The 20,710-nt window shown below is 50.4% G+C and overlaps 1 pseudogene; it reads right to left on the bottom strand.

The window, feature by feature from the left end:
- The window catches only part of LOC133341705 (leucine-rich repeat-containing protein 15-like), a 54,955-nt pseudogene extending 35,241 nt beyond the window's left edge, over positions 1-19,714 (bottom strand).
- Positions 19,715-20,710: the final 996 nt, after the last annotated feature.

Raw genomic sequence — 20,710 nt, forward strand, 5'->3', positions numbered from 1 at the left:
GATGCAACTTGAAACCGCATCAGATCAGATCGTGATCGAAATGGTAACATGTCCAGGTGAATTCTATTACTTTGAAGTGCGATGAACAATATTAAGACTCAATCTCAGCGTTCCATTTTTCCCCGATAACAAATGTCAATCCACAAATACTGCTCGCCATGACCTATGGATCAGAAATATAATAATATGAAGTGATTAAAGATTAATTGATTTTACCCGACCATAAAAAGTCACCGTGCATGAAACACAAATATTGATAAAAGCACCCTACCCCTTTGATTTCTCCTCCCACCCCACCCGAGAGGGGTATCCGAGTTCAGGAAGTAGACACCAGGGATGTATAGAGTTTTTAAAACACATGGCATAGACATTGTGTCTATACTGGTGTCAATTTCCATACATGCCCTCTGTGTGTACCTGGATCGTTTGTTCATTAAAATATTTTTGAGAAAAAAGGCTTTCGACCATGTTCAAGGGGAGTTTGTTCTTTACGCCTCCGGTTTACCAGGCAAGATAACCGACATTAGAAAGAGCGTTTTGCGATGACAATCAATCTCAAGTGCAATATGAAAGATAAAAAAGGTGAAAGGGTTCCATATTGTTTGAGAAAAATATGATTAATGAATTAAAACATGTGTAGAGTGCAGTCACTTTATCGGCGTAGTGCAGGTACAACAGGGATGATGTTCAAGACCTTCAGTTGATTGAGTCAGGTAAGTGAGCTGGGTCAAATTCTCAAACACCCTAACGGGTAAAGCCGTCAGCTAGTTCGCCCTCAGATACAGCTGCTGCAGATTACTCTGGCCGTCAAACAGACCAGCAGAGAGAGACGCGAGTTCATCACTGCGCAGTAACCTGAAACACTTGCTCTCTGCTGTGTTAATAAGACTCGAGCGGAGTAAATGTAAATACAACTACACGGAACACTGGGTACATTTTACTTACACATCAAGCTTGTTTAAGGCATTAGGAAATTAAAATTTAAAGCTCGTTGTCCATCCACTGCGATGAAGTCACCACCACGTCACCAAGCTGGTTGTCACCACTCAGAGTGGATGAATTATCAAGCTTTAATTGAAAAGACTAAGAGAGAAATGAAATGAAATAAACAGAGCTAGAACTTGACTGGACATTCACAAACAACATCTATACCGCTGTCTTAAAGTGAAACAAACATACTGGAGGTGAAGTGGTAGTTATATTGAACGTAATTTACCTGAAACCACCCGAGTAAGAGGCAGGGTACCAACTCTCTCACATTTACAATAAAAACAACAACTTTCCAGATATGGTCGTATTTAAATTACCGTGTAGGCCACCTTATCATTGATCATCACGTGGAGGCAGAGGCTGAGAGAGAGAAGGCTGAGAGCTCCGCGCAGGGCACATTCCCAGGGGTTGTTGTACAGCCAGATGTGAGTGAGGCTCTTGAGGTTGTCAAAGGCGCCCCTGGGAATGCTCTTCAGCTGCCCCGCGTTAATGCGCGATTGCTTTGCTACTGCGTTCTGTTAACACCGCAATGCAAGTCACGCGTGCCCAGCTTCACGTGTGCTCGTATCTGCGCTCACTGAGCAAAGCTTTTAATCAAGCAGGTAGGGATGAGATACGACGGACATCGGTGCGGCTTAGGATCGGTCAAATCAGTGATGGTGTTGATGCAGACAGGATCGTCACATTCCTTCTCGCTTAAAACACAGTCCCTCTATCTTTCACGTGTTGTCTCCCCAGTGCTGACGCTTACACATCGTGGCAGGTACTCACTTGAGGCTGAGTCGAGCGAGGGGAGGCGCATTCCAGCTTCAGATATTCAAGACCAATGATATCAATACTCATATCTGCCTTGCGGCTGTCATCTACAATTAACATAGCGCTGCACTTGTTTGAATGTTACAAATACGTGTGGAGACACTGCGTGCCCGCGTGCAGACAATGCATCCTCTGTGATATAGATGAGACTATTGTAGTGTATATCTCAATTTTTCGATTTAAAGCTTTCGTGACTGCAGGGATTCATCTTCTTGGTTCTTTCGGTAAAGTGACTTTACCGAAAGAACCAAGAAGATATATCTCAATTCTCAAGGGGACCTGGTAAATACATTCATTATTTATCAGTAGATTAACAAATAAATGGACTAAAGATGCAAATATGAAGTAAATTCAAACGATCAGTATGAACAGCGTAAATGTGTTGAAACGATGCACTCTTAAAAATATTTGGTTAAAACATTTTGGCGGAAGTCTTCAGTAAGAGGCAACTCGTGTAAATGTTGGACCACACGCGACGCGCCGCTCCCGTGCAAGGGGAGGCCGTTGTGAGCCGCCTCTAAACCGCCGCCCGTCCCTCGCAGTGTTCGTGCTCAGGGACACAAGTGGACTGTGATCGCAGAAGCCTCGCGTCTGTGCCTGCGGGAATCCCACCAATGCGCAGATTCTGCAATTGCAAGCCAATCAGATCACGAAGCCCGAGCCCGGGGTGTTTTGACCACCTGACGGCACTGGTTGGAGACACGATTACCCAAGGCTCCTGCTCTTGCCACTGTGGTAATGAACCATTGCGTATAATTACCGGAATATCATATTTACCCAAAATATGACGTTACATTGTTTTTTGGACATCGTTACGTGAACCAATTGTGCCTTTAAAAATAATAATTCTGACAATCTAAGCGGAATACATTTTATCTGACATGTTTATGATTGTAAACAGATATCGCTTCAAATAACGGGAAAGTGTTTTCTTTGGATAGCAGATCAATACTCTTTGGTTATTTCGGTAAAGTCACGAAGGTAGAAATTAAATTAAAATAAATCACGACGTTTCGGACGCAACACAAGCGTCCGTCATCAGGCGAAAAATGGTGACCGCAATGGTGACCATTTATTTTATTTTATTTCTACCTACGTGACTTTACCGATAGTACCAAAGAGTATGGATTCCTGCAGTCACGAAAGCTTCAAAACAGATCATTGTGAATAGGAATAGAGTTTGCTTGAGTCAATACTTCTCTGTGAAAACGACTCAAGGTGAATGTAAGAGGTCTCTGTGTGAGGCATCATTGCGAATGGATGAGGTGGTAATTAATAAGGCAAATATATAGGACAATAATTAAGGAATAATCCACGATGGCCAATGTGCATTGACCACGGTCGACAACGTCCCCTTCAGAGATGGAGTAATGACAGCAGCTCGTGTGCAGGTGCGAAGTGTATTAAAACATTGCATGGTCGTGACGACGGCTTGCAGTGGATTGATCATGCTTCTTGTTGATTACATATCTACGTATTGATAAATATACATGTCATACTAGAAAAGTGAATGCCTATGGTTAATGGTTTCTGCGCAGTGAAGAACTCGCGTCTTTCCCCGCGGGGGTGTTTGACAAACTCACCCAGCTCACTCATCTGGCTCTGGCCACCAACCACCTGATTAGCGCTCCCAGGGGCGCGTTTACAAACGGAGCCAGCACTGCAAGGAGTGGTCTCTGCTTTGTCGCTGCGCATCGGTATAGAGACGACGCTTGGCACGAGTAGCGTCAAGTTTGTAAAGCTACCGCGCTATTGACATTCACGGCCATCGTCATCATCATCGTCATGGTGTCCTCTTGTGCTCCGAGTTAGTCTGCAGTGTCACTGAGCAGTGAGGTGAGCGTCTGCCTTAGTGCATCAGTGAATATTGCATGGAGTGAATTATTATAGATGATATTTAGCGTTTATATAAACTAAGGCGTGATGTGATGGATTGGTGCAGCAACAGCATAACAAAATGACCACAACATCCACACAACGCAACATAAGAAAAACAACGACGTAACAAAACAACAACACAACACCATAACAAAGCACAACAAGAGAAACCACCCGAAATAACAACTACACAAACAGCAGCAACAACGAAAAACTCTCCTCAAACAGGAATTGGCTGCACATTCCATTGTGGTAGCATCCTCCTGAATACAGTCTCGGAACTCAGTCAACCTCCCATGGACAGGCGAATGCCGGAATTAATTCCACTCATCGAAACACCCCAGCGGGGAGACCTGTGAGTTGATCGCTGAGTACAAATCGCATATCAGCAGCCTCCGCCTATTGCTGTAGAGCAGCCTCTACAAGAGAGCGTCGCTCTTCACACGGCAGTGGAGTTCAACACGGGTGCCTGGGTCGCGTTAGCGGCGTCGTGTTCACCTCACATCGCGGCACCTCGCTCCATGCCGCGCCAACAAAGCGGTGCAGTACAGCGACCCGCACGGTGTTCAGAGCTCGCATTCCCTATGGAACATTTTTACTCGATCAGTAGTGTAGCGGTTAGCGCGCTGTGCTGCGAACCTGGCGATGCAGGTTCTATTCCTAATCACGGTCAACACCAGTGACGATTATCTGAACCGGTCTTGAACGTCGTCTCTATCTCGGTGCCCAGGAACAAAGCAGAGACCGTTCCTGGCAGCGCTGGCTCCGTTTGTCAAACGCGCCCCTGGGAACGCTCTTCAGCTGGTTGTTGTACAGAAACAGCTGCTGCAGATTCACCAGGCGGGCAAACACCCCAGCGTGGACAGACGTGAGGTCCTCACTGCGCAGGAACTTCAAACACTCTCTCGCTGCCGTTTAAGGACGACTCTAGCAGACTGAATGAAAAACGATTACAATGAGCACTGGTTACTTGTATCAACCCATCAAGCTTGTGAGCGAATTGGTGTTGTACAAAATTATCAAAGTAATCATTCAAAGTCATTTGTCGATCCAAAAGTTCCACAAGGCGTCGGCGAGTCTACAAAGGCGATGACTTCAGGAACACATTCAGACCGAATGATTACAGCACCTGACCTGGCTGGTGAGTCTACGGGAACTTTTCCTGAGTGATAACAAATTAACTGAGATGCCCGCAGGCGCAGGAAAGTTGCCGACACTGACTCACTTCGATCTGGCCCTAAACCAGTTGAAGAGCATTGCTGGGAGATTGGTTCACGCTTTCCACCGTGTGCCGTTTCCAGGAGTCTCGAGCCGAATTCGGGCGAAGCGCTCAACACTGGCAGCGCTCAGTGCCCCGGGTCAGTTGTCAATCTCTTCAGCAAGGAGTAACAGATTGAGGTGCAGCCCTGCAATTGCCTGGCTCACGACACTGATGTCGGAAGGGTCTCCACTGGAAGGAGCTCTAGAAATCTCATGTGAAGGGTCTTTAGCCGATTCTTCCACGATGGCCGGACGTCTTGGACGCGGTGGGAGTAGCCACCCTTTGCTCCACGACACGGGATGCACCGATCGGCTGTGATGAATCCATTTGTATTTCTGGGTGAACAGAAGCAGGAGGTTTAAAATATATATAAGCTTCATCATCATATCAGCGACCACTTGATTAAAATCCACTTTGCTAACATTTTCTCCACATTATCAGACTGTGGACTCAACCGTCACGAAGATCATCATCTAAAATAAGCATAAACAGCTACACCCTTTTCATCTTCATCCTAAATACACAGTAGGGTTAATGAATATCATAATCTACCATCATAATCAACATATAGAAGTAAAACACAATAACCATTACTGTGAAGTTCACTCTGCAGTTCAGACAGAATACCTAAACCAGTCCAAAGTTTAGTTTGGAATTAAGCACTCCCAGAAGGCCGTGATGCTGATGAGTTGTGCAAAAACTACTTTTAATAGTTACGTGGAGTGGAAAGACAAATCCGAGGGAGAGGCATTGTCTGGTTATGTAGTTTGTAAGAAAAATGCTGATAATACATTTCAGACGAATGATCGACTTCACGTGATAATCGCTCCATCTCTTGTGTGTGTGTGAGTCACGTGTGGCTGTATGGAGCAGCAATGCAGTGAGTGCAGGGCTGGCGCCTCGGCGTCTCTGCGAAGCGTCAAGACCAGTCCCAGGGGTTACTGTGCAGCCAAATGTATTGCAGCTTCGTAAGGCTGTCGAAGGCGCCCTTGGGAACGGTCGTCAGCTGGTGACATTGGTCGGTTGTCTCCTCGTCCATCGATCCACATTATCCACACACACAGTGTACGTAGATAGCATATGCACATGCATACATGGACATGCAAATAATGTACTCAATACGCACATAAAGAGGGGTGTACTGATATACATATAGTATACACTTACCAACACGTATGTATATATGCACAAGTACTGTGTGCATACTTACATATTAACGACAGTGCTATTGACGAAAGTGAGTTGTTTTGTTATTTTTAGTGTAAATTCACTAAAACCCAATACACAGACCGTATAATGAACGTGTATTTTTCATCGTATGATTCCATTTGTACCAAGTTGATATTCGCTTAAGAATCAGCGTTGGCTCAACCCGCCGGGGTGTTTGAGAATTACCAATTGATCATTCATATCATGACCCATGGCGTTGATATGACAATTGTAGGAAACTGAAGGAAACCCCGAACGAATATAAAATATTTCCATTCTGCATTGTCTTAATTTGGAAATAGCCACTCGTGTTATTGATGTAGTGACGTTTTTAATGGTGTCACGATGGTGTTAGCGCCAGCTACTGTCACAAGAGTGCTACTGTTTTCGTCTGGAACCTCTCTCTGTCACCAGAGTAAGTACGGCATGCGAGCCCGCCCTAGGGGCCATAGTCCTGGTGACGGCCTGAGAGAGGGCAAGTAGGGACGTGACAGTTTGTGTGAACCCGAGAGGGCACGTGACCGGGACAGGGTAGTGAGGGGGGCCCGAGGGGGGCTTGAGGGACACGTGGTGCTTAGTCGAGATCCTTGGGGCAAGGTCTCGAAGGGGGCGTGGCCGAATGCGGAGCGAGGCCACGCTCAGGATCATAAAGTGGCAGTCCCGAGAGTGTTCTGGACTCGTCTGTGGGATCAACCCTGGGTGCGACATCTCTTCGGTCTTCGCTCAGCATCGTGGGTCAGACAGCGTGTAAGCTGACTGACCCGTTCGTGTAGTTAACCCGCTACTCACATAGTTAACCGTGTAGTTATCACCTAGATGTTGAAACAGTGTACGTTTAGAGTTACCCGGTTGGGAAGTTGTTAAATAAACTTGTTGCCTCCAAAAACAAGTGTGTGCCTCCGTGTTCACCACTACATATATATACAAAAGAAAGCAAATGTTCGTGAAATATGATACTGTTTTTCTGGCTGTAGTGAACCCCAATCCAGGGACATGCTGGTGAATTTCCACATCTTGTATTTGTCCTGGAATCTGCTGATGGTCGTTCCCGAGGGGGTGTTTGACCGCCTGGTGAATCTGCAGAAGCTGTTGTTGCATGATAATCAACTGTCGGCTCTCCCTGCCGCGGTGTTTGACAAACTTACCAAGCTTATAGAACTGAGACTACCTGACAACCTTGTGAATTTACAGAAGCTCTTTTTGTATAAAAAAAATCTAATTAACGACTCTACATCCTGGAGTATTTAACAAATTCGTCCAACTAACTATTCTGACGGCTCTACCCAATGGAATTTTCGACAAACTCACCCAGCTCGTAACACTGGATCTGAATGGCAACCAACTATCATCCATTGCCCGCAGACACGTTCCATCAGCTTGTGAAATTACAGAAGCTGTGGCTCAAAAACAACAAACTGACGGCTCTTCCCGCCGGGTTATTTGACAAACTGACCCAGGTTAGTTCTCTGAGTCTGAACGACAACCAGTTGAAGAGCATGCCCTGGGAAAGTTTGTCTCTAGAGCTGGATGCACAATGCCCATCTTAAACCTGTTTTACTATTCTGTGTTACGCGTGCATGTGTAGAGGCTGTGTGTGTGAGTTTTAAGTGAAAGCCATGTAAAGTCGATCTTATTCGACTTATTGAAAGTCCTCAATTACAGCAAAGCCGTTCGCATTGTTTTACTGTTTTTTAATCGTAATTCACTATCAGACGTACATCCGATCATGTCTCAAGACAAACATATATATATAAAAATACCCAGCTCTGTCATTCTGTGACTGTGATTAACGCGGCACAGATTGGTTGAAGTGCGTCACGTGACCGCGAGCAAGCAGCCAACCAGAGGTGCGCCCCTCCCAAACATGTACGCCCCCGAGGTGATGTGCGCCCTAATAAGGCGCTGTGGACAGCTGATCTGCCAGCACGCTCAGGGGCTGACAAGGGTGGGGGCTGAGGGGGACGGGGGGGACCCCCCACCACTTCCTAAGACCCCTTAAGAGCTACCAAATAATCCTAACAGTTCTTTCACTGATTAATAAGTCATAGCTCTTAGAAGTGAATGTCAATATCACAACTAAAGTTCAAATACATTTTCATTCATTCACATCAAAGTTACATCGCGGGATCGTCCAAAAACGTATGTAGAGTGAAAGTTTTAAGCCGCTCTTATTCGACTTATTGAAAGTCCTCAAGTACAGCAAAGCCGTTCGCGTTGTTTTTTAGCTTTTTCACCGTAATTCACTATCAGCCGTACATCCGATCGTGTCTCAAGACATTAAGTTAATAAGTAGTTGAAGGTGAGTTATTTAAGAATTAAATCTGACAAACAATGCACATGGTTATAATTACATCTTTACTGTCGTTTTATTGGTGCTTAAATCCACTGCTGGATTAAGGCCCACCGCACGTTAAGCGAGTGGATCCTAAGGATTTACTTGACCAGCCTGTTGGGGGGCGCCGCAGGCTGTGGTTGTTGGAGTGCACATTATATTATACAACCTAGTGTATAATATAGGGTACAAGCCCAGGCCGCGATAACACGTGACATGCGCATGCAGGCTGAACAAAGCTTAACAAAGACTGAGGCGCGTGGATAGCATCTACAAGCATCCAGCAGCATCCCGTCTTGTGTGATGCTTTGCCGAGGCAGCCTACTCACACGAGGTAGTTCTGTTTACTCAATCGCGTAGTGTCCAATTTGCGTTATGAAACACGCGTTATAGAAGAACAAACTGTAAGAATGTAATAATAAAATGAATGTCCAATTACTGCCACTGAGTGGCAGTGATATCACCACCCTTGGAACTGATGGTCGGATTAACGTAGGGAGATTTCAGAGCTGGAAAGTCGGGCTCTCCCCTCAGATATTAAATCTATGAGAGCGGGTGTTAACCTTTAAATGTAATTAAGGAAAACATAACAAGGAGTAGGTTAGGATGTAACACTATATGGAGGCGATATTTATTCAAAGCATATATTTAAAAAATATATAAAATTATGTGCTATGAAGGGCCGTGATCCAAAACATTGCCTGTTATTATATTTTCTTTTAAAGGCCCACAGTGTTGATGAATATGTTGATTTCTGTTGCTGTTGTTTGTGCTTGTACATCACCGTCAGTTGCAGTTTCACAAACAATGTTTTTTTTTTATGTTGAGAGAGACAGCAGCCCAAGGGAGCCCCCAATCTAAAAAGCCGCATGTCACTGCACTTTACCCGAGGCTCAATGCAACGAATGGTGCGCCCTCTGGTGGACACAATGCGGTATCGTACCCACAGTTGAACATGTTACGAGGATGGTGGTGGGAAGGATTCAAATGAGTCATCTCCCCACCTTATATGGCAGTTTTAGTCACGATTTAAATTTAAAATCATGCTACTCTGAGGATCTTAGCCGCGTTTTTGGCATTTACACTGAATTGTAAAGATCATACACGTGGTCTTGTCTGACGTAGCCGATCTGAAGCGATCGGCGATCGTAGATGTAGTATGCTGTTTGTGAAGGTATTTGTATTCGTTTTGTTAAACCAATTATATCGTTATTGGTAATTGTATTTTTTTCCTCAGCAAGTAAATCATTGCAATTGAGACAGAACAAAGCACCACAGTGCAAAGGAGATGGAAAACACGGCCAAAATAATAGTAGACTATTTAATTTAATCGTGACAATTAATCTAATGGCTAGTGGAGTGAATTACTGCATGTTTACCACCCAGCCATCAGCCTGTTACTGGACCACGATGGTTTCGATCAAAAGAACCGGCCATCACCACTTTTGTTGATGAACTCGGGCCTGTCCGAACAAGCACAAATAGAACAGAGAATGCGCGCAGTAATATTCTGTCACTGGATGTGATCGCCGCGAAGCAAACGAGTAGGAGGCTGCAGCGTCTTTGGAAGAAAACTGGTCTTGAGACAACTTGCTTACAGAGCCACCTGCAGATCTGCCAACTGACTCATGATTGAGTCTCGCAGATCGTTTATGCTCTGCACGTCAATTAGTCGGCTCGCAACCCCCGTGATCTATGACGCATCTCCTGGTTTCCAACCACCCATCAACGAGGCAACCAGGTCTATGTGTAGTGACATAGAATATGTCATGTGGCAGCATAGCGCTGGTTGCTGGCGGGGAAGGGGATCTGCAGCTTACAGCAGCCCTGACGACAGCAGGCCAGGTGACACACCAGAGAGGAATCTAGGGGAAATGTCACAGAAGGGGCACACGGGGAACCCGCGGGTAGGTTCTAGAAAGGGGGCGTAGCCGGAGGCGGAACCAGGCCACACTGACAGTAAAAGAAGGGCCCCTGGAGGGGACTTCGGGGCTGTCGTGTTGAGTGGGATCCCGTTGTGCTGCTGCTGGAGTCTTCGCCGTTCTTCTATCATCGTCTCCGTATTCACCGTCCCGGCGTTGCCAGTCAGGCAGTCTACCAACTGTCCTGACTGGAAACTGTAGTCGGTTATATACAGATTATTGGAAGTGTTAACTCGTAAGGCCGTGTTAATAAACAGAGTGCCTCCAACTCTTAGTGTCTCCGAGTCAGTCACTACATATGCACAGGATTTGCAATGTTCATCACCAATAAAATAGTGACGATCAAGACGGCAGTTTCTTACCTGAAGGTAACACATTCTCCAGATCTGCCATCTGCGTTTTGAACAACCTGGCACCGATGCAAAACTCGAGACCCTGGCACCAACGCCGGTGGCAGAGGTGTCGATGTTCATCGCACTGCTGCCAAATAACACATCGCCACTCAACTACATCCACACATCGATTCTCAAATCATGTTTGGATGTGCTTGCGCCGCTGATTGTCCACCTGTTCCACGGCATTGAAATGGCGCTACTAAAGATCACTGATGGCCTCTACAAGATAATGGATGATCCGAGCACCGCAGCGTTGGTTGGCCTCGATCACTCAGCCACCTTCAACACTATCGACAGTCATCGGGCGGCTACAGTCAAGGTTCGGTGTATCGGGTACGGCACTTGAGTGGATAGAGTCATACCTACATGGTCGATTGCAGTTCCTCAAGCAAGGTGACGAACAGTCATTGCCTATGTATGTATGTAGAGCTTCTTTCGCATCGTACATAGCTAACTGTGTCGAGTTGAAATACCACAAGGATCCATCCTCGGGCCCTTCCTATTTTCAGCATACGTCTCTCTAATCGCCGATGTCATATCATCGGATGATATCGAGTTCCATCAATATTCTGATGATACACAATTGTACACTGCAGTAAAGTGAAAGTGAGATATTGAGAGCCTCGGTATCGTCGAAGATTGCACATAAGTGGTGCACTGTGGTTTGCAAGAAACGAAATGCTGCTTCATTTTGAAAAATTGGTGGTTCTGCTGGTTACCACTCAGGGTCAGGTGGAAAAAATGTAGGAGAATGAGGTCTGGTGGTCCAGACTCCAGGGGGTGGTGGGGGGGGTCGATCAGATGGAGGAAGCTGGACCATGTGTAGTGGTGGTATTGACGTGCGCCGGCAGTGATGGATCACGGGGCGCGGGGTTGGGCACGCGATGTGGGCGTGGCATGGACGCGCGCGCCGGTGGTGAGGCGCGCTCACACAAGCTGGGAAAAGAGGATCGTAGCGAGTGCGCAGTGATTGGTCAGATAAGTGGGTACTCTCAGCGACGTCCGCAGGAGGGGTATAAAGGGGGACGCGCGAGAGCACTCGTGGTCAGTGTTAACCAGTTGAAGACCGAAGACGGGGTGGAGGAGGTAGGGGCCCGAGACCCCTAGTCCCGCCGTCCTTGTGGGGACCGGGGCCCTGTGTGGCTCGGAGCCGAGACTGGGGGGACCGTAGTCCGACGCCCGTGTGGGTCGGGACGGTGGTACCCAGAGCCGAGACGGGCACCCCGGCTGGGTGTGTCCCGGAAGGCTACGGGCCGTAAGAGCCCGTGTCAGTACAGCTGAGTGGGTGTTGGTCACCCGTGTAGCTGAGTGGGTGTTAGTCACCCGTGTAGCTGAGTGGGTGTTGGTCACCCGTGTAGCTGAGTGGGTGTTAGTCACCCGTGTAGCTGAGTGGGTGTTGGTCACCCGTGTAGCTGAGTGGGTGTTGGTCACCCGTGTAGCTAAGTGGGTGTTGGTCACCCGTGTAACGAAGTTGTAGCTGAGTGGGTGTCCGTCACCCGTGTAGCTAAGTGGGTGTTGGTCACCCGTGTAACGAAGTAGGGTGTTAGTCATCCGTGTAACTACAAGTTGGTGAAAATAAAGAGTGTGCTACCCGTGAAGTCGTCTCCTGCCGAGTTACTACTTTACAACTGGCGTCAGAAGTAAACCTGTCTTCAAGGAGAATGGACACAAGGAAGACTTCTCGTTCCCACGTGCAAGACCGGGGAGACGACGACGTACCGGTGACACCACCCTCGGGAGGAGAGGACGAGGAGTTGCCGCCGATGCAGCACTTCGCGGAAATGGCCGATGCTCCGCCCGCCTCCGACACCAGCCTGCAGGACGCACATTCCCGCCTGGCGGAGTTGCTGCTCGCCGCCGCTGCGATCTTGGCGGAGATCTCCGTTCCAGCGGCCGGTGGAACGCCTGCGGGGTTGGAAGAGGCGGCAGCGGCTGGAGGGTTCCCGCCATAAGGCGTTTCGCGCCAAAAGTTTGGCAGTTGGCGCCATTTTTGAGGGTCCGCCTCCGGTTGGCGGGAAACGCGGGACACCACGTGGCCAGAGGTCTCCACACAGCGCAGCCCGCGTCATCGGCGAGCGCCGGAGCTCTCCATTTTGCGCCTGCAGAGGGAGCCAACATTTTCTACAACCACAGCGGCGCGCGGGAAAATCGTTCCAACGACGACGACGACGATCGAGTTCTCCAGCAACGATTGCCCGCGCTGTCGGTGTTCAAGGCAAACGGGGGCGACTGGGGAGCCTTCCAGCGACGGTTCATCGCGCATCAAGAAATGTCGGGGTGGTCCGACACCACTGCCCTGCGCGCGCTGCCAGCGATGCTCGACGACGACGCGCTTGCGGCCTTCACGTCTGCCCCGAGGTCGTCCCGCTCAACGCTCCAGGCCGCGCTGCACCTGTTGGCCAAGGTGTTCGGGCCGCCCTCGACCTGTCGCCACCAGTTCTACGATCGGCGGAAGGTGGTTGGAGAAACAACGCTCGCCTATCGCACGGCGCTGCTCGCCCTGGCGGATTCAGCTTTTCCCCGCATGGACAAGGAGGGGAAGGACGCCATGGTGACGGAGCAGCTGCTGGCGCTGGCTCACGGATTGGGAGTTCCCATTAATACGGCGGACGAGATGGACATCTGCTCCCTGGGGATTGCCACGAGTATCCATGCTTACGAGGTCCTACAGCGGAAGCCGATGGTCGTCTGCGCATCGGTGGAGAACCGGGCACCGGCCGCCACGATCATCGGACCTCAGCCTGCTGTGCCTCGGGAGGAGGCCTTCGCTGGTTCGAGGCCGGGGGAGTGGAGAACGGGAGGTCGTTCGCCCACACGCTCCTCCCGCAAGCTGGAGCAACCGAAACCTACGGCGTCCCTCGTCGTCTGCTACAACTGCGGCCTTCGGGGCCACGTCGCGTCCGGGTGCCGGGCCCCGCGTCAACGCACCGCGGGACCACGTCCGGACGACGACCAGGGACTCAAGACATCCCAACTGAACCCGGCAAGTCGCGGCACCTCACACGTTCGGTCCACACGCACGGCACGTTCGGGTCGCCGCTTAGCGGTGGGGGGACCGTGTATGGGCGCCGGGGGTTCGGTTCGGCGAGAGGGGTCCGCGTACGGCCCGAAGGCAGTCGAGTGGTCCGAATTGGCCCACAGGATTGTGGCTGCGTCGGCCGGGTCGTCCGTGATAACGGGGTACATTGACGGGGTTGAGGTCCGGGTACTCGTGGACACGGGTGCGTCGGCCACTATTATTTCGGACCTTATTTATAATATTCTTCCCGTACAATGTCGACCACTTCTGCCGGTGGACGTACCATTTTACGCGGCAAACGGGGGATCTTTGGGAATCATCGGCCAGATTCGGGCGAATATTTGTATTGGCGACATTAAATTGGCGGGTCCTATTTTTGTATCATCATCGTTGGCCGTTCCTTGTTTACTAGGCACGGACTTTCTGTCTAAAATGCCCATAAAAATTCTCATAGACCAGGCCTGCATTGAGCTTCCGTCGGGTCGGCGGGTTGTGTTTTTGAAGAGTCCAAATAAGATACGCACGGCTTGTGCGACGGTGCAGGCGCTGGCAACCCGGACTGTACGGGTGCCCCCGGGATCGCAAATGTTGGTACCCCTTCGGTTGAGAAAACCCCTTGGGGCGGATGCGGGGGCGCAGGGAGTTCTATTGGGGCCATCTAACAGGGCTAAAGGGGACCTCGACTTAGCGGTGGCCCAGACCATGGTGAGGGGGGACAGTGAGCCGTTCGTTGTGGTCCTGAATACGGGGTCGCGGCCGGCCGTGATTACGCAGGGAACGGTGCTCGCTCACGCCGCGCCGCTACCCGTCGAGGAACAGCTCGTTGCTCACGCCGATTCACATGTCGATACGCATCCCCAAAGTGAGGAGGGGACGGAGTGGTTGGACTCGTTGTGTGCCGGGTCCAGTACCTTGTCCAGTGTGCAGTTGGGTGCATTGAGGGGCTTGCTGCTCGAGTTCGCTGACGTGTTTAGCAGGCACAAGTACGACATTGGCTGCACAGACCTGTTGCGCCACCACATAGAGACTGGGGACGCGGCCCCTATTCGACAGAATCCCTTCCGGCTCAGTCCAGCCGAGAAGGAGCATGTGCAGTCGGCAGTAAATGACATGTTGGCGGCCGACATCATTGCGCCCTCTTCCAGTCCGTGGGGTGCTCCTATCGTCTTGGTTAAAAAACAGGATGAATCCCTGCGGTTCTGTGTTGATTTCCGCCGCCTAAACAAAATATCAATGGCCGATGCGTATCCGCTCCCCAGGATGGATGAGTCGCTGGATGCCTTGGCAGGAGCACAGTTTTTTTCGACGCTCGATTTGCTTTCGGGATTTTGGCAATTGCCCCTCGATGACGAATCAAAACCTAAAACCGCTTTCCGGACACCGGGAGGCCTATTTGAGTTCAACCGATTGCCCATGGGTTTACATTCCGCTCCTGCCACGTTCCAGAGGCTCATGGAATTGGTTTTGTCAGGCCTTCAATGGGACACCTGTTTGAATTACCTCGATGATATCATCGTTTTCAGCCGAACTTTTGAGGAGCACCTCCAGCGACTGAGGGCAGTGTTTCTCAGGATGCGTTCCGCGAAGCTTAAATTTAAACCGGCTAAATGTTTTCTGCTTCGGGAATCGGTCAGGTATTTGGGCCATATCGTTAGCCGTTCAGGGATCTCGACGGACCCTGCTAAGACGCAATGCGTCGGCTCATGGCCAACACCGACCTCTGTTACTGAAGTCCGCAGCTTCATAGGATTTGCCTCCTATTACCGTCGTTTTGTCAAACAGTTTGCCACCATAGCCAGGCCCCTGCACGCCTTGACGGCTAAAGGGGTGCGGTTTCACTGGGGGCCGGAGGAGGAGGCCGCGTTCTGCTCCCTTCGTGACGCCTTGGTGCAGGCTCCCCCCTTGTGTTACCCCGATTTCACGCAACCGTTTGTGCTCGACACGGATGCCAGTAACACGGGTATCGGGGGAGTGCTCTCACAGGTGGTCGGGGGGGTCGAACGGGTGGTCGCCTACGGTAGCAGGGTTCTGTCCCCCGCGGAACAACGCTACTGCGTGACACGGCGTGAATTGCTGGCGATTGTGTTTTTTATACAGAAATTCAGGCCGTATCTGTATGGCCGTCACTTTACGGTTCGCACGGACCATGCGGCTCTCCAATACGCTATGCGGGTGGCGCAGCCATCCGGCCAATTGTCCCGATGGTTGGAGGTCCTTCAGGACTACCAATTCACGACGATTTACCGCAAGGGGTTGCGCCACTCGAATGCGGATGCATTGTCACGGTTGCCGACGCGTACGGAATGCGCATGTCAGTTGGGATCGGCGCGGTGTAAACCTTCTGTCGATGTCCCCGCGGAAGTGGTGCTAGCCGCCACGGATACTACGGGGGTCGACGCCCCCACGGGGAGGGACTCGCTGTTAGCATTGCCTCTCATCGAGTGGGGCCGTCTGCAAATGGCCGACAGCTCCCTACTCGCGCTACGTCGGAAGGTTAACGTTCCCGAGGGCGGGGAAACGCGGGTCGGTTCCTGGGTGTGCAGACAGGGCCTCTTGATGAAGTGGGACTCCATGTCCCGGCGTCACATGCTTGTGGTGCCGGTTGCTGTACGGGGTAAGGTCGTCCTGGCTGCCCATGAACGACTCATGCATCTGGGGTTTCACAAAACGCTCGCCCTCATTCAGCGAGACTACTATTGGCCTGGGATGGGCAGTGACGTGGCGAACATTCTTAAGGGGTGTGTAGGGTGCGCTAAAAGAAAACCGCCACCAATAGCGGCTAATCCACCGCTTCAATCCATTCAAGTTTCGCGCACGAACGAATTGGTCGCGCTAGACATCTTGGGCCCTTTCCCACTACACCTCGGGGAAATAAGTTCCTGCTGGTTGGCGTATAGTACTTCACCCGCTGGCCCATGGCGTGGCCACTCGCCAACCAGTCGGCTGCGGCAGTGGCGGACGCCTTTGTCCAAGGTTACGTTTTGGACAAAGGCGCCCCCGAACGCTTGCTGACGGATCAAGGGAAAAACTTTTCGAGTGTTTTGTTGCGCGAGGTGTGCGACCTGTTGGGTACAAAGAAAGTACGTACCTCCCCGTACCACCCGCAGACTGACGGTATGGTTGAACGTCTGAACAGGACGATTACGTCTATGCTGTGCCAACAGGTATGCGACGACCAGGTGGATTGGGACTTACAGGTACCGGGGGTACTAGCGGCCTATCGGATGGCACCCCATGCGGCGACGGGGTTTTCTCCATTTTTTCTGATGTATGGGCGAGAGGCTGATCCGGCCATGGACGTCCAACTGGGGATTTCACAGCCACGTGCAAATTCTAAATTGGCAGACCACATTAAGTTTAACATCGCCAAATTGGCTGAGGCGCGAGAGGCTGCGAGACTGAATTCACGCTCTCGGCAGATCGCGAACGAGCGATTGCATGAACGGAAGGTGCATACGCACAATTGGGAACCGGGCGATAAGGCCTGGCTGCATTGTCCACACGCACCGTTGGCTACGTCCCCCAAACTGTTGAGACCATGGAGGGGACCGGTGGAAATTGTGCGGGTTGCACGACCCCAGAGTATACAGATTAAATGGGGAAAACGCCGTTGGTACGTGCACCCCTCCCGACTGAAACCCTACGCGGCGCCGCGTGACCCCGGGTTGTGCCGTGACGACCGAGCGTGTGATGTGACCGTCGACTCGGGGAGGGATGTGTCGCAGGCTGATCCTCACGTGTCTCCACCTGACCCACCCCCAGGTGTCTCGGACCTGACGGCTGTTGACCGTCGGGAACCGGAACCCCGCGGCTCGCGCGGAGCCCCGATGCCTGGCCCATGCCTTCCTGAACTGCCGGCGCCGCCGGATGGCCAACTGCGTCCTGTGCCGTACGACGGTCCGGCAAGGCGGACTCGGGCAAGGACGCAACACTTTTCATGAAAAAAAAAAAAAGACATTTTTTTTTTTCTTTTTTTGTTAAAGCCCGACTTCGTTGCCGGCTTCCCCCTCTGCCGGGGTAATGTCCCGTTCAAGGGACGCTCGGACATTGGGACGCTGCATGAGTCGGAGAGAAAAGAAGAGAAAATGATTAAAGAAATTTTTTTTTATTGTTACTCTTTCCGCATACACAGTATCGTTGCCACTCGCCGGATTGTGCATGTTGTTCTTGTTGCGGGTGTGGCGGTTGCTGGGTTTTGCGGATTGCGGTGTTCATGTTGTGTTGTTAGGGTTTGTGTTATGTTACGGGGCACACATGGGAGTGAAGGGGTGTTGTATGTTTTATTAGCAGCCGGGTCGGCTGCGAGCTATGTGGTAGGGGGTGATGTAGTGGTGGTATTGACGTGCGCCGGCAGTGATGGATCACGGGGCGCGGGGTTGGGCACGCGATGTGGGCGTGGCATGGACGCGCGCGCCGGTGGTGAGGCGCGCTCACACAAGCTGGGAAAAGAGGATCGTAGCGAGTGCGCAGTGATTGGTCAGATAAGTGGGTACTCTCAGCGACGTCCGCAGGAGGGGTATAAAGGGGGACGCGCGAGAGCACTCGTGGTCAGTGTTAACCAGTTGAAGACCGAAGACGGGGTGGAGGAGGTAGGGGCCCGAGACCCCTAGTCCCGCCGTCCTTGTGGGGACCGGGGCCCTGTGTGGCTCGGAGCCGAGACTGGGGGGACCGTAGTCCGACGCCCGTGTGGGTCGGGACGGTGGTACCCAGAGCCGAGACGGGCACCCCGGCTGGGTGTGTCCCGGAAGGCTACGGGGCGTAAGAGCCCGTGTCAGTACAGCTGAGTGGGTGTTGGTCACCCGTGTAGCTGAGTGGGTGTTAGTCACCCGTGTAGCTGAGTGGGTGTTGGTCACCCGTGTAGCTGAGTGGGTGTTAGTCACCCGTGTAGCTGAGTGGGTGTTGGTCACCCGTGTAGCTGAGTGGGTGTTGGTCACCCGTGTAGCTAAGTGGGTGTTGGTCACCCGTGTAACGAAGTTGTAGCTGAGTGGGTGTCCGTCACCCGTGTAGCTAAGTGGGTGTTGGTCACCCGTGTAACGAAGTAGGGTGTTAGTCATCCGTGTAACTACAAGTTGGTGAAAATAAAGAGTGTGCTACCCGTGAAGTCGTCTCCTGCCGAGTTACTACTTTACACATGGACCAATCCTTCGATAAAGGACTCAAGTTTGGTGCAAGATGACAGCGGCTTTAGCAGGAGACTCAAGGTCTCGTGTTTCCTCCAGTGCCGTCAGACTGTCAAACACCCCGGGCTCGAGCTTCGTGATCTGATTATCATACAACCACAGGCCCTGTCTGTCGGTGGGGATTCCCGCAGGCACAGACGCGAGGCGTTTGCTCTGGCAGTACACAATTGTCTGATCGCACGAACACTGCGAGGGACGGGCGACGGTTTAGAGGCGGCTCACAACGGCCTCCCCTTGCACGCAAGCGGCGTCGCGTGTGGTCCAACATTGACACGAGTTGCCTCTTCTTGAAGCTCTCCGTGAAAATGTTTCCCCCCCAAATACTCTAAAGAGTGCTTCGTTTGAACATCTATATGCCGTAAATACTGACCACTTTTGAGGGGTTTTTTCAGTTGTGTTGTGTTTGCGTCTAGTAGTTCACTTATTAGTAAAGCTATTGAATTATTAATTCATATATATCTCAGCTTTCTCTTGAGAATAAACATTACAATAGGCTATCGCCGACTTAATATGAAATCTATATTTATCAATGTGTTTATGTAATCATAAAAAGCCATGATCGATCCACTGCGAGCCGTATTCACGACCATGTGATGTAGTAGTCTGCCTCGCACCTACACACGAGCTGCTGTCATTACTCCATCTCCATGGTGGACGTACTTCCGGGCGCGTTCCCTCCCTTGGGTGCCACTTCGCTGTTGTTAACGACCATGGTCAATGTGCATTGGACATCGTGGATTATTCCATCATCCCTTCTCGCGCCATAGCCTAGCCAAGCCAGCTTACTTTTGTAAAACGTTAATGCCTTTTACAAGCGTTTGATCTCTGATCATTGCGTTCTTGTATCTGCCTCTCAATGTAAATCCAAGCTTACAATTCGCATTGCTTCTGTGCGCACTCGCTTTCGTTTGTTTTTTTAATTGCAATTTTTCGTCTTATGTTTAGTGTTGGTGAATCCAGGAATATGGAAACATTTGCCGTTCAAATTACAGCTTTGTCGAGTTGGCGGCGATTCGTTAACTCATACAGAGGGTGGGCTGAGAATGCGAGTTTACTTTGATTGTAGAGTCGAAGCGTCGACTCTGTAGCGACCGGCAGTAACACCTCTGAGAACGCTCTTCAGCTTATTGTTGCTCAGAGACAACTGCTGCTGATTCCCCAGGCGGTCAAACAACCCAGCGGGAAGAGCCTGCAGCTGGTTGCTGTTAAGATCCAAAATAGTGAACTGGGTTAGTAAGTTAAACACCCTAACGGCTACTCATGGCTGAGGATGATGATAGTGACCGGTTCTTTCAAAGTGAACTCTCATCACTCGCACGGTTATATGGTAGTGAACAGAATCATTTCAAATTAAGTAATTAACCAGAGCCACTTGTATTCTCTTCAATGCAGGCACGGCAGTTTACAAAATCTCAATTTGCTATCACAGACTCCTCTGATCTCAAACAACTTCAACTCACATCACATGAAACCTGACAGTTAAAGTGATTCCAGTTACTTCCATCGAGACCTGCTAGGTAAAATGAGTGTAATCTACTTGTAGAAACATCTGTGAGTTTAGAAGACCTCAATTCCCTTTCATATAAAGAAGTGTCAGATAAATCCACTTGAGTTCATTTCATAAAGAACCGCGTTATTAATTACCACATGATCCATACGCTTTTATGTCTCTCCCAGAGACCTCTTACATTCACCTCGATTCGCTTTC

Source organism: Lethenteron reissneri, chromosome 2 (assembly GCF_015708825.2).
Source record: "Lethenteron reissneri isolate LAM-NWPU_2019-01 chromosome 2, ASM1570882v1, whole genome shotgun sequence".
NCBI classification, from domain to species: Eukaryota; Metazoa; Chordata; class Hyperoartia; order Petromyzontiformes; family Petromyzontidae; genus Lethenteron; species Lethenteron reissneri.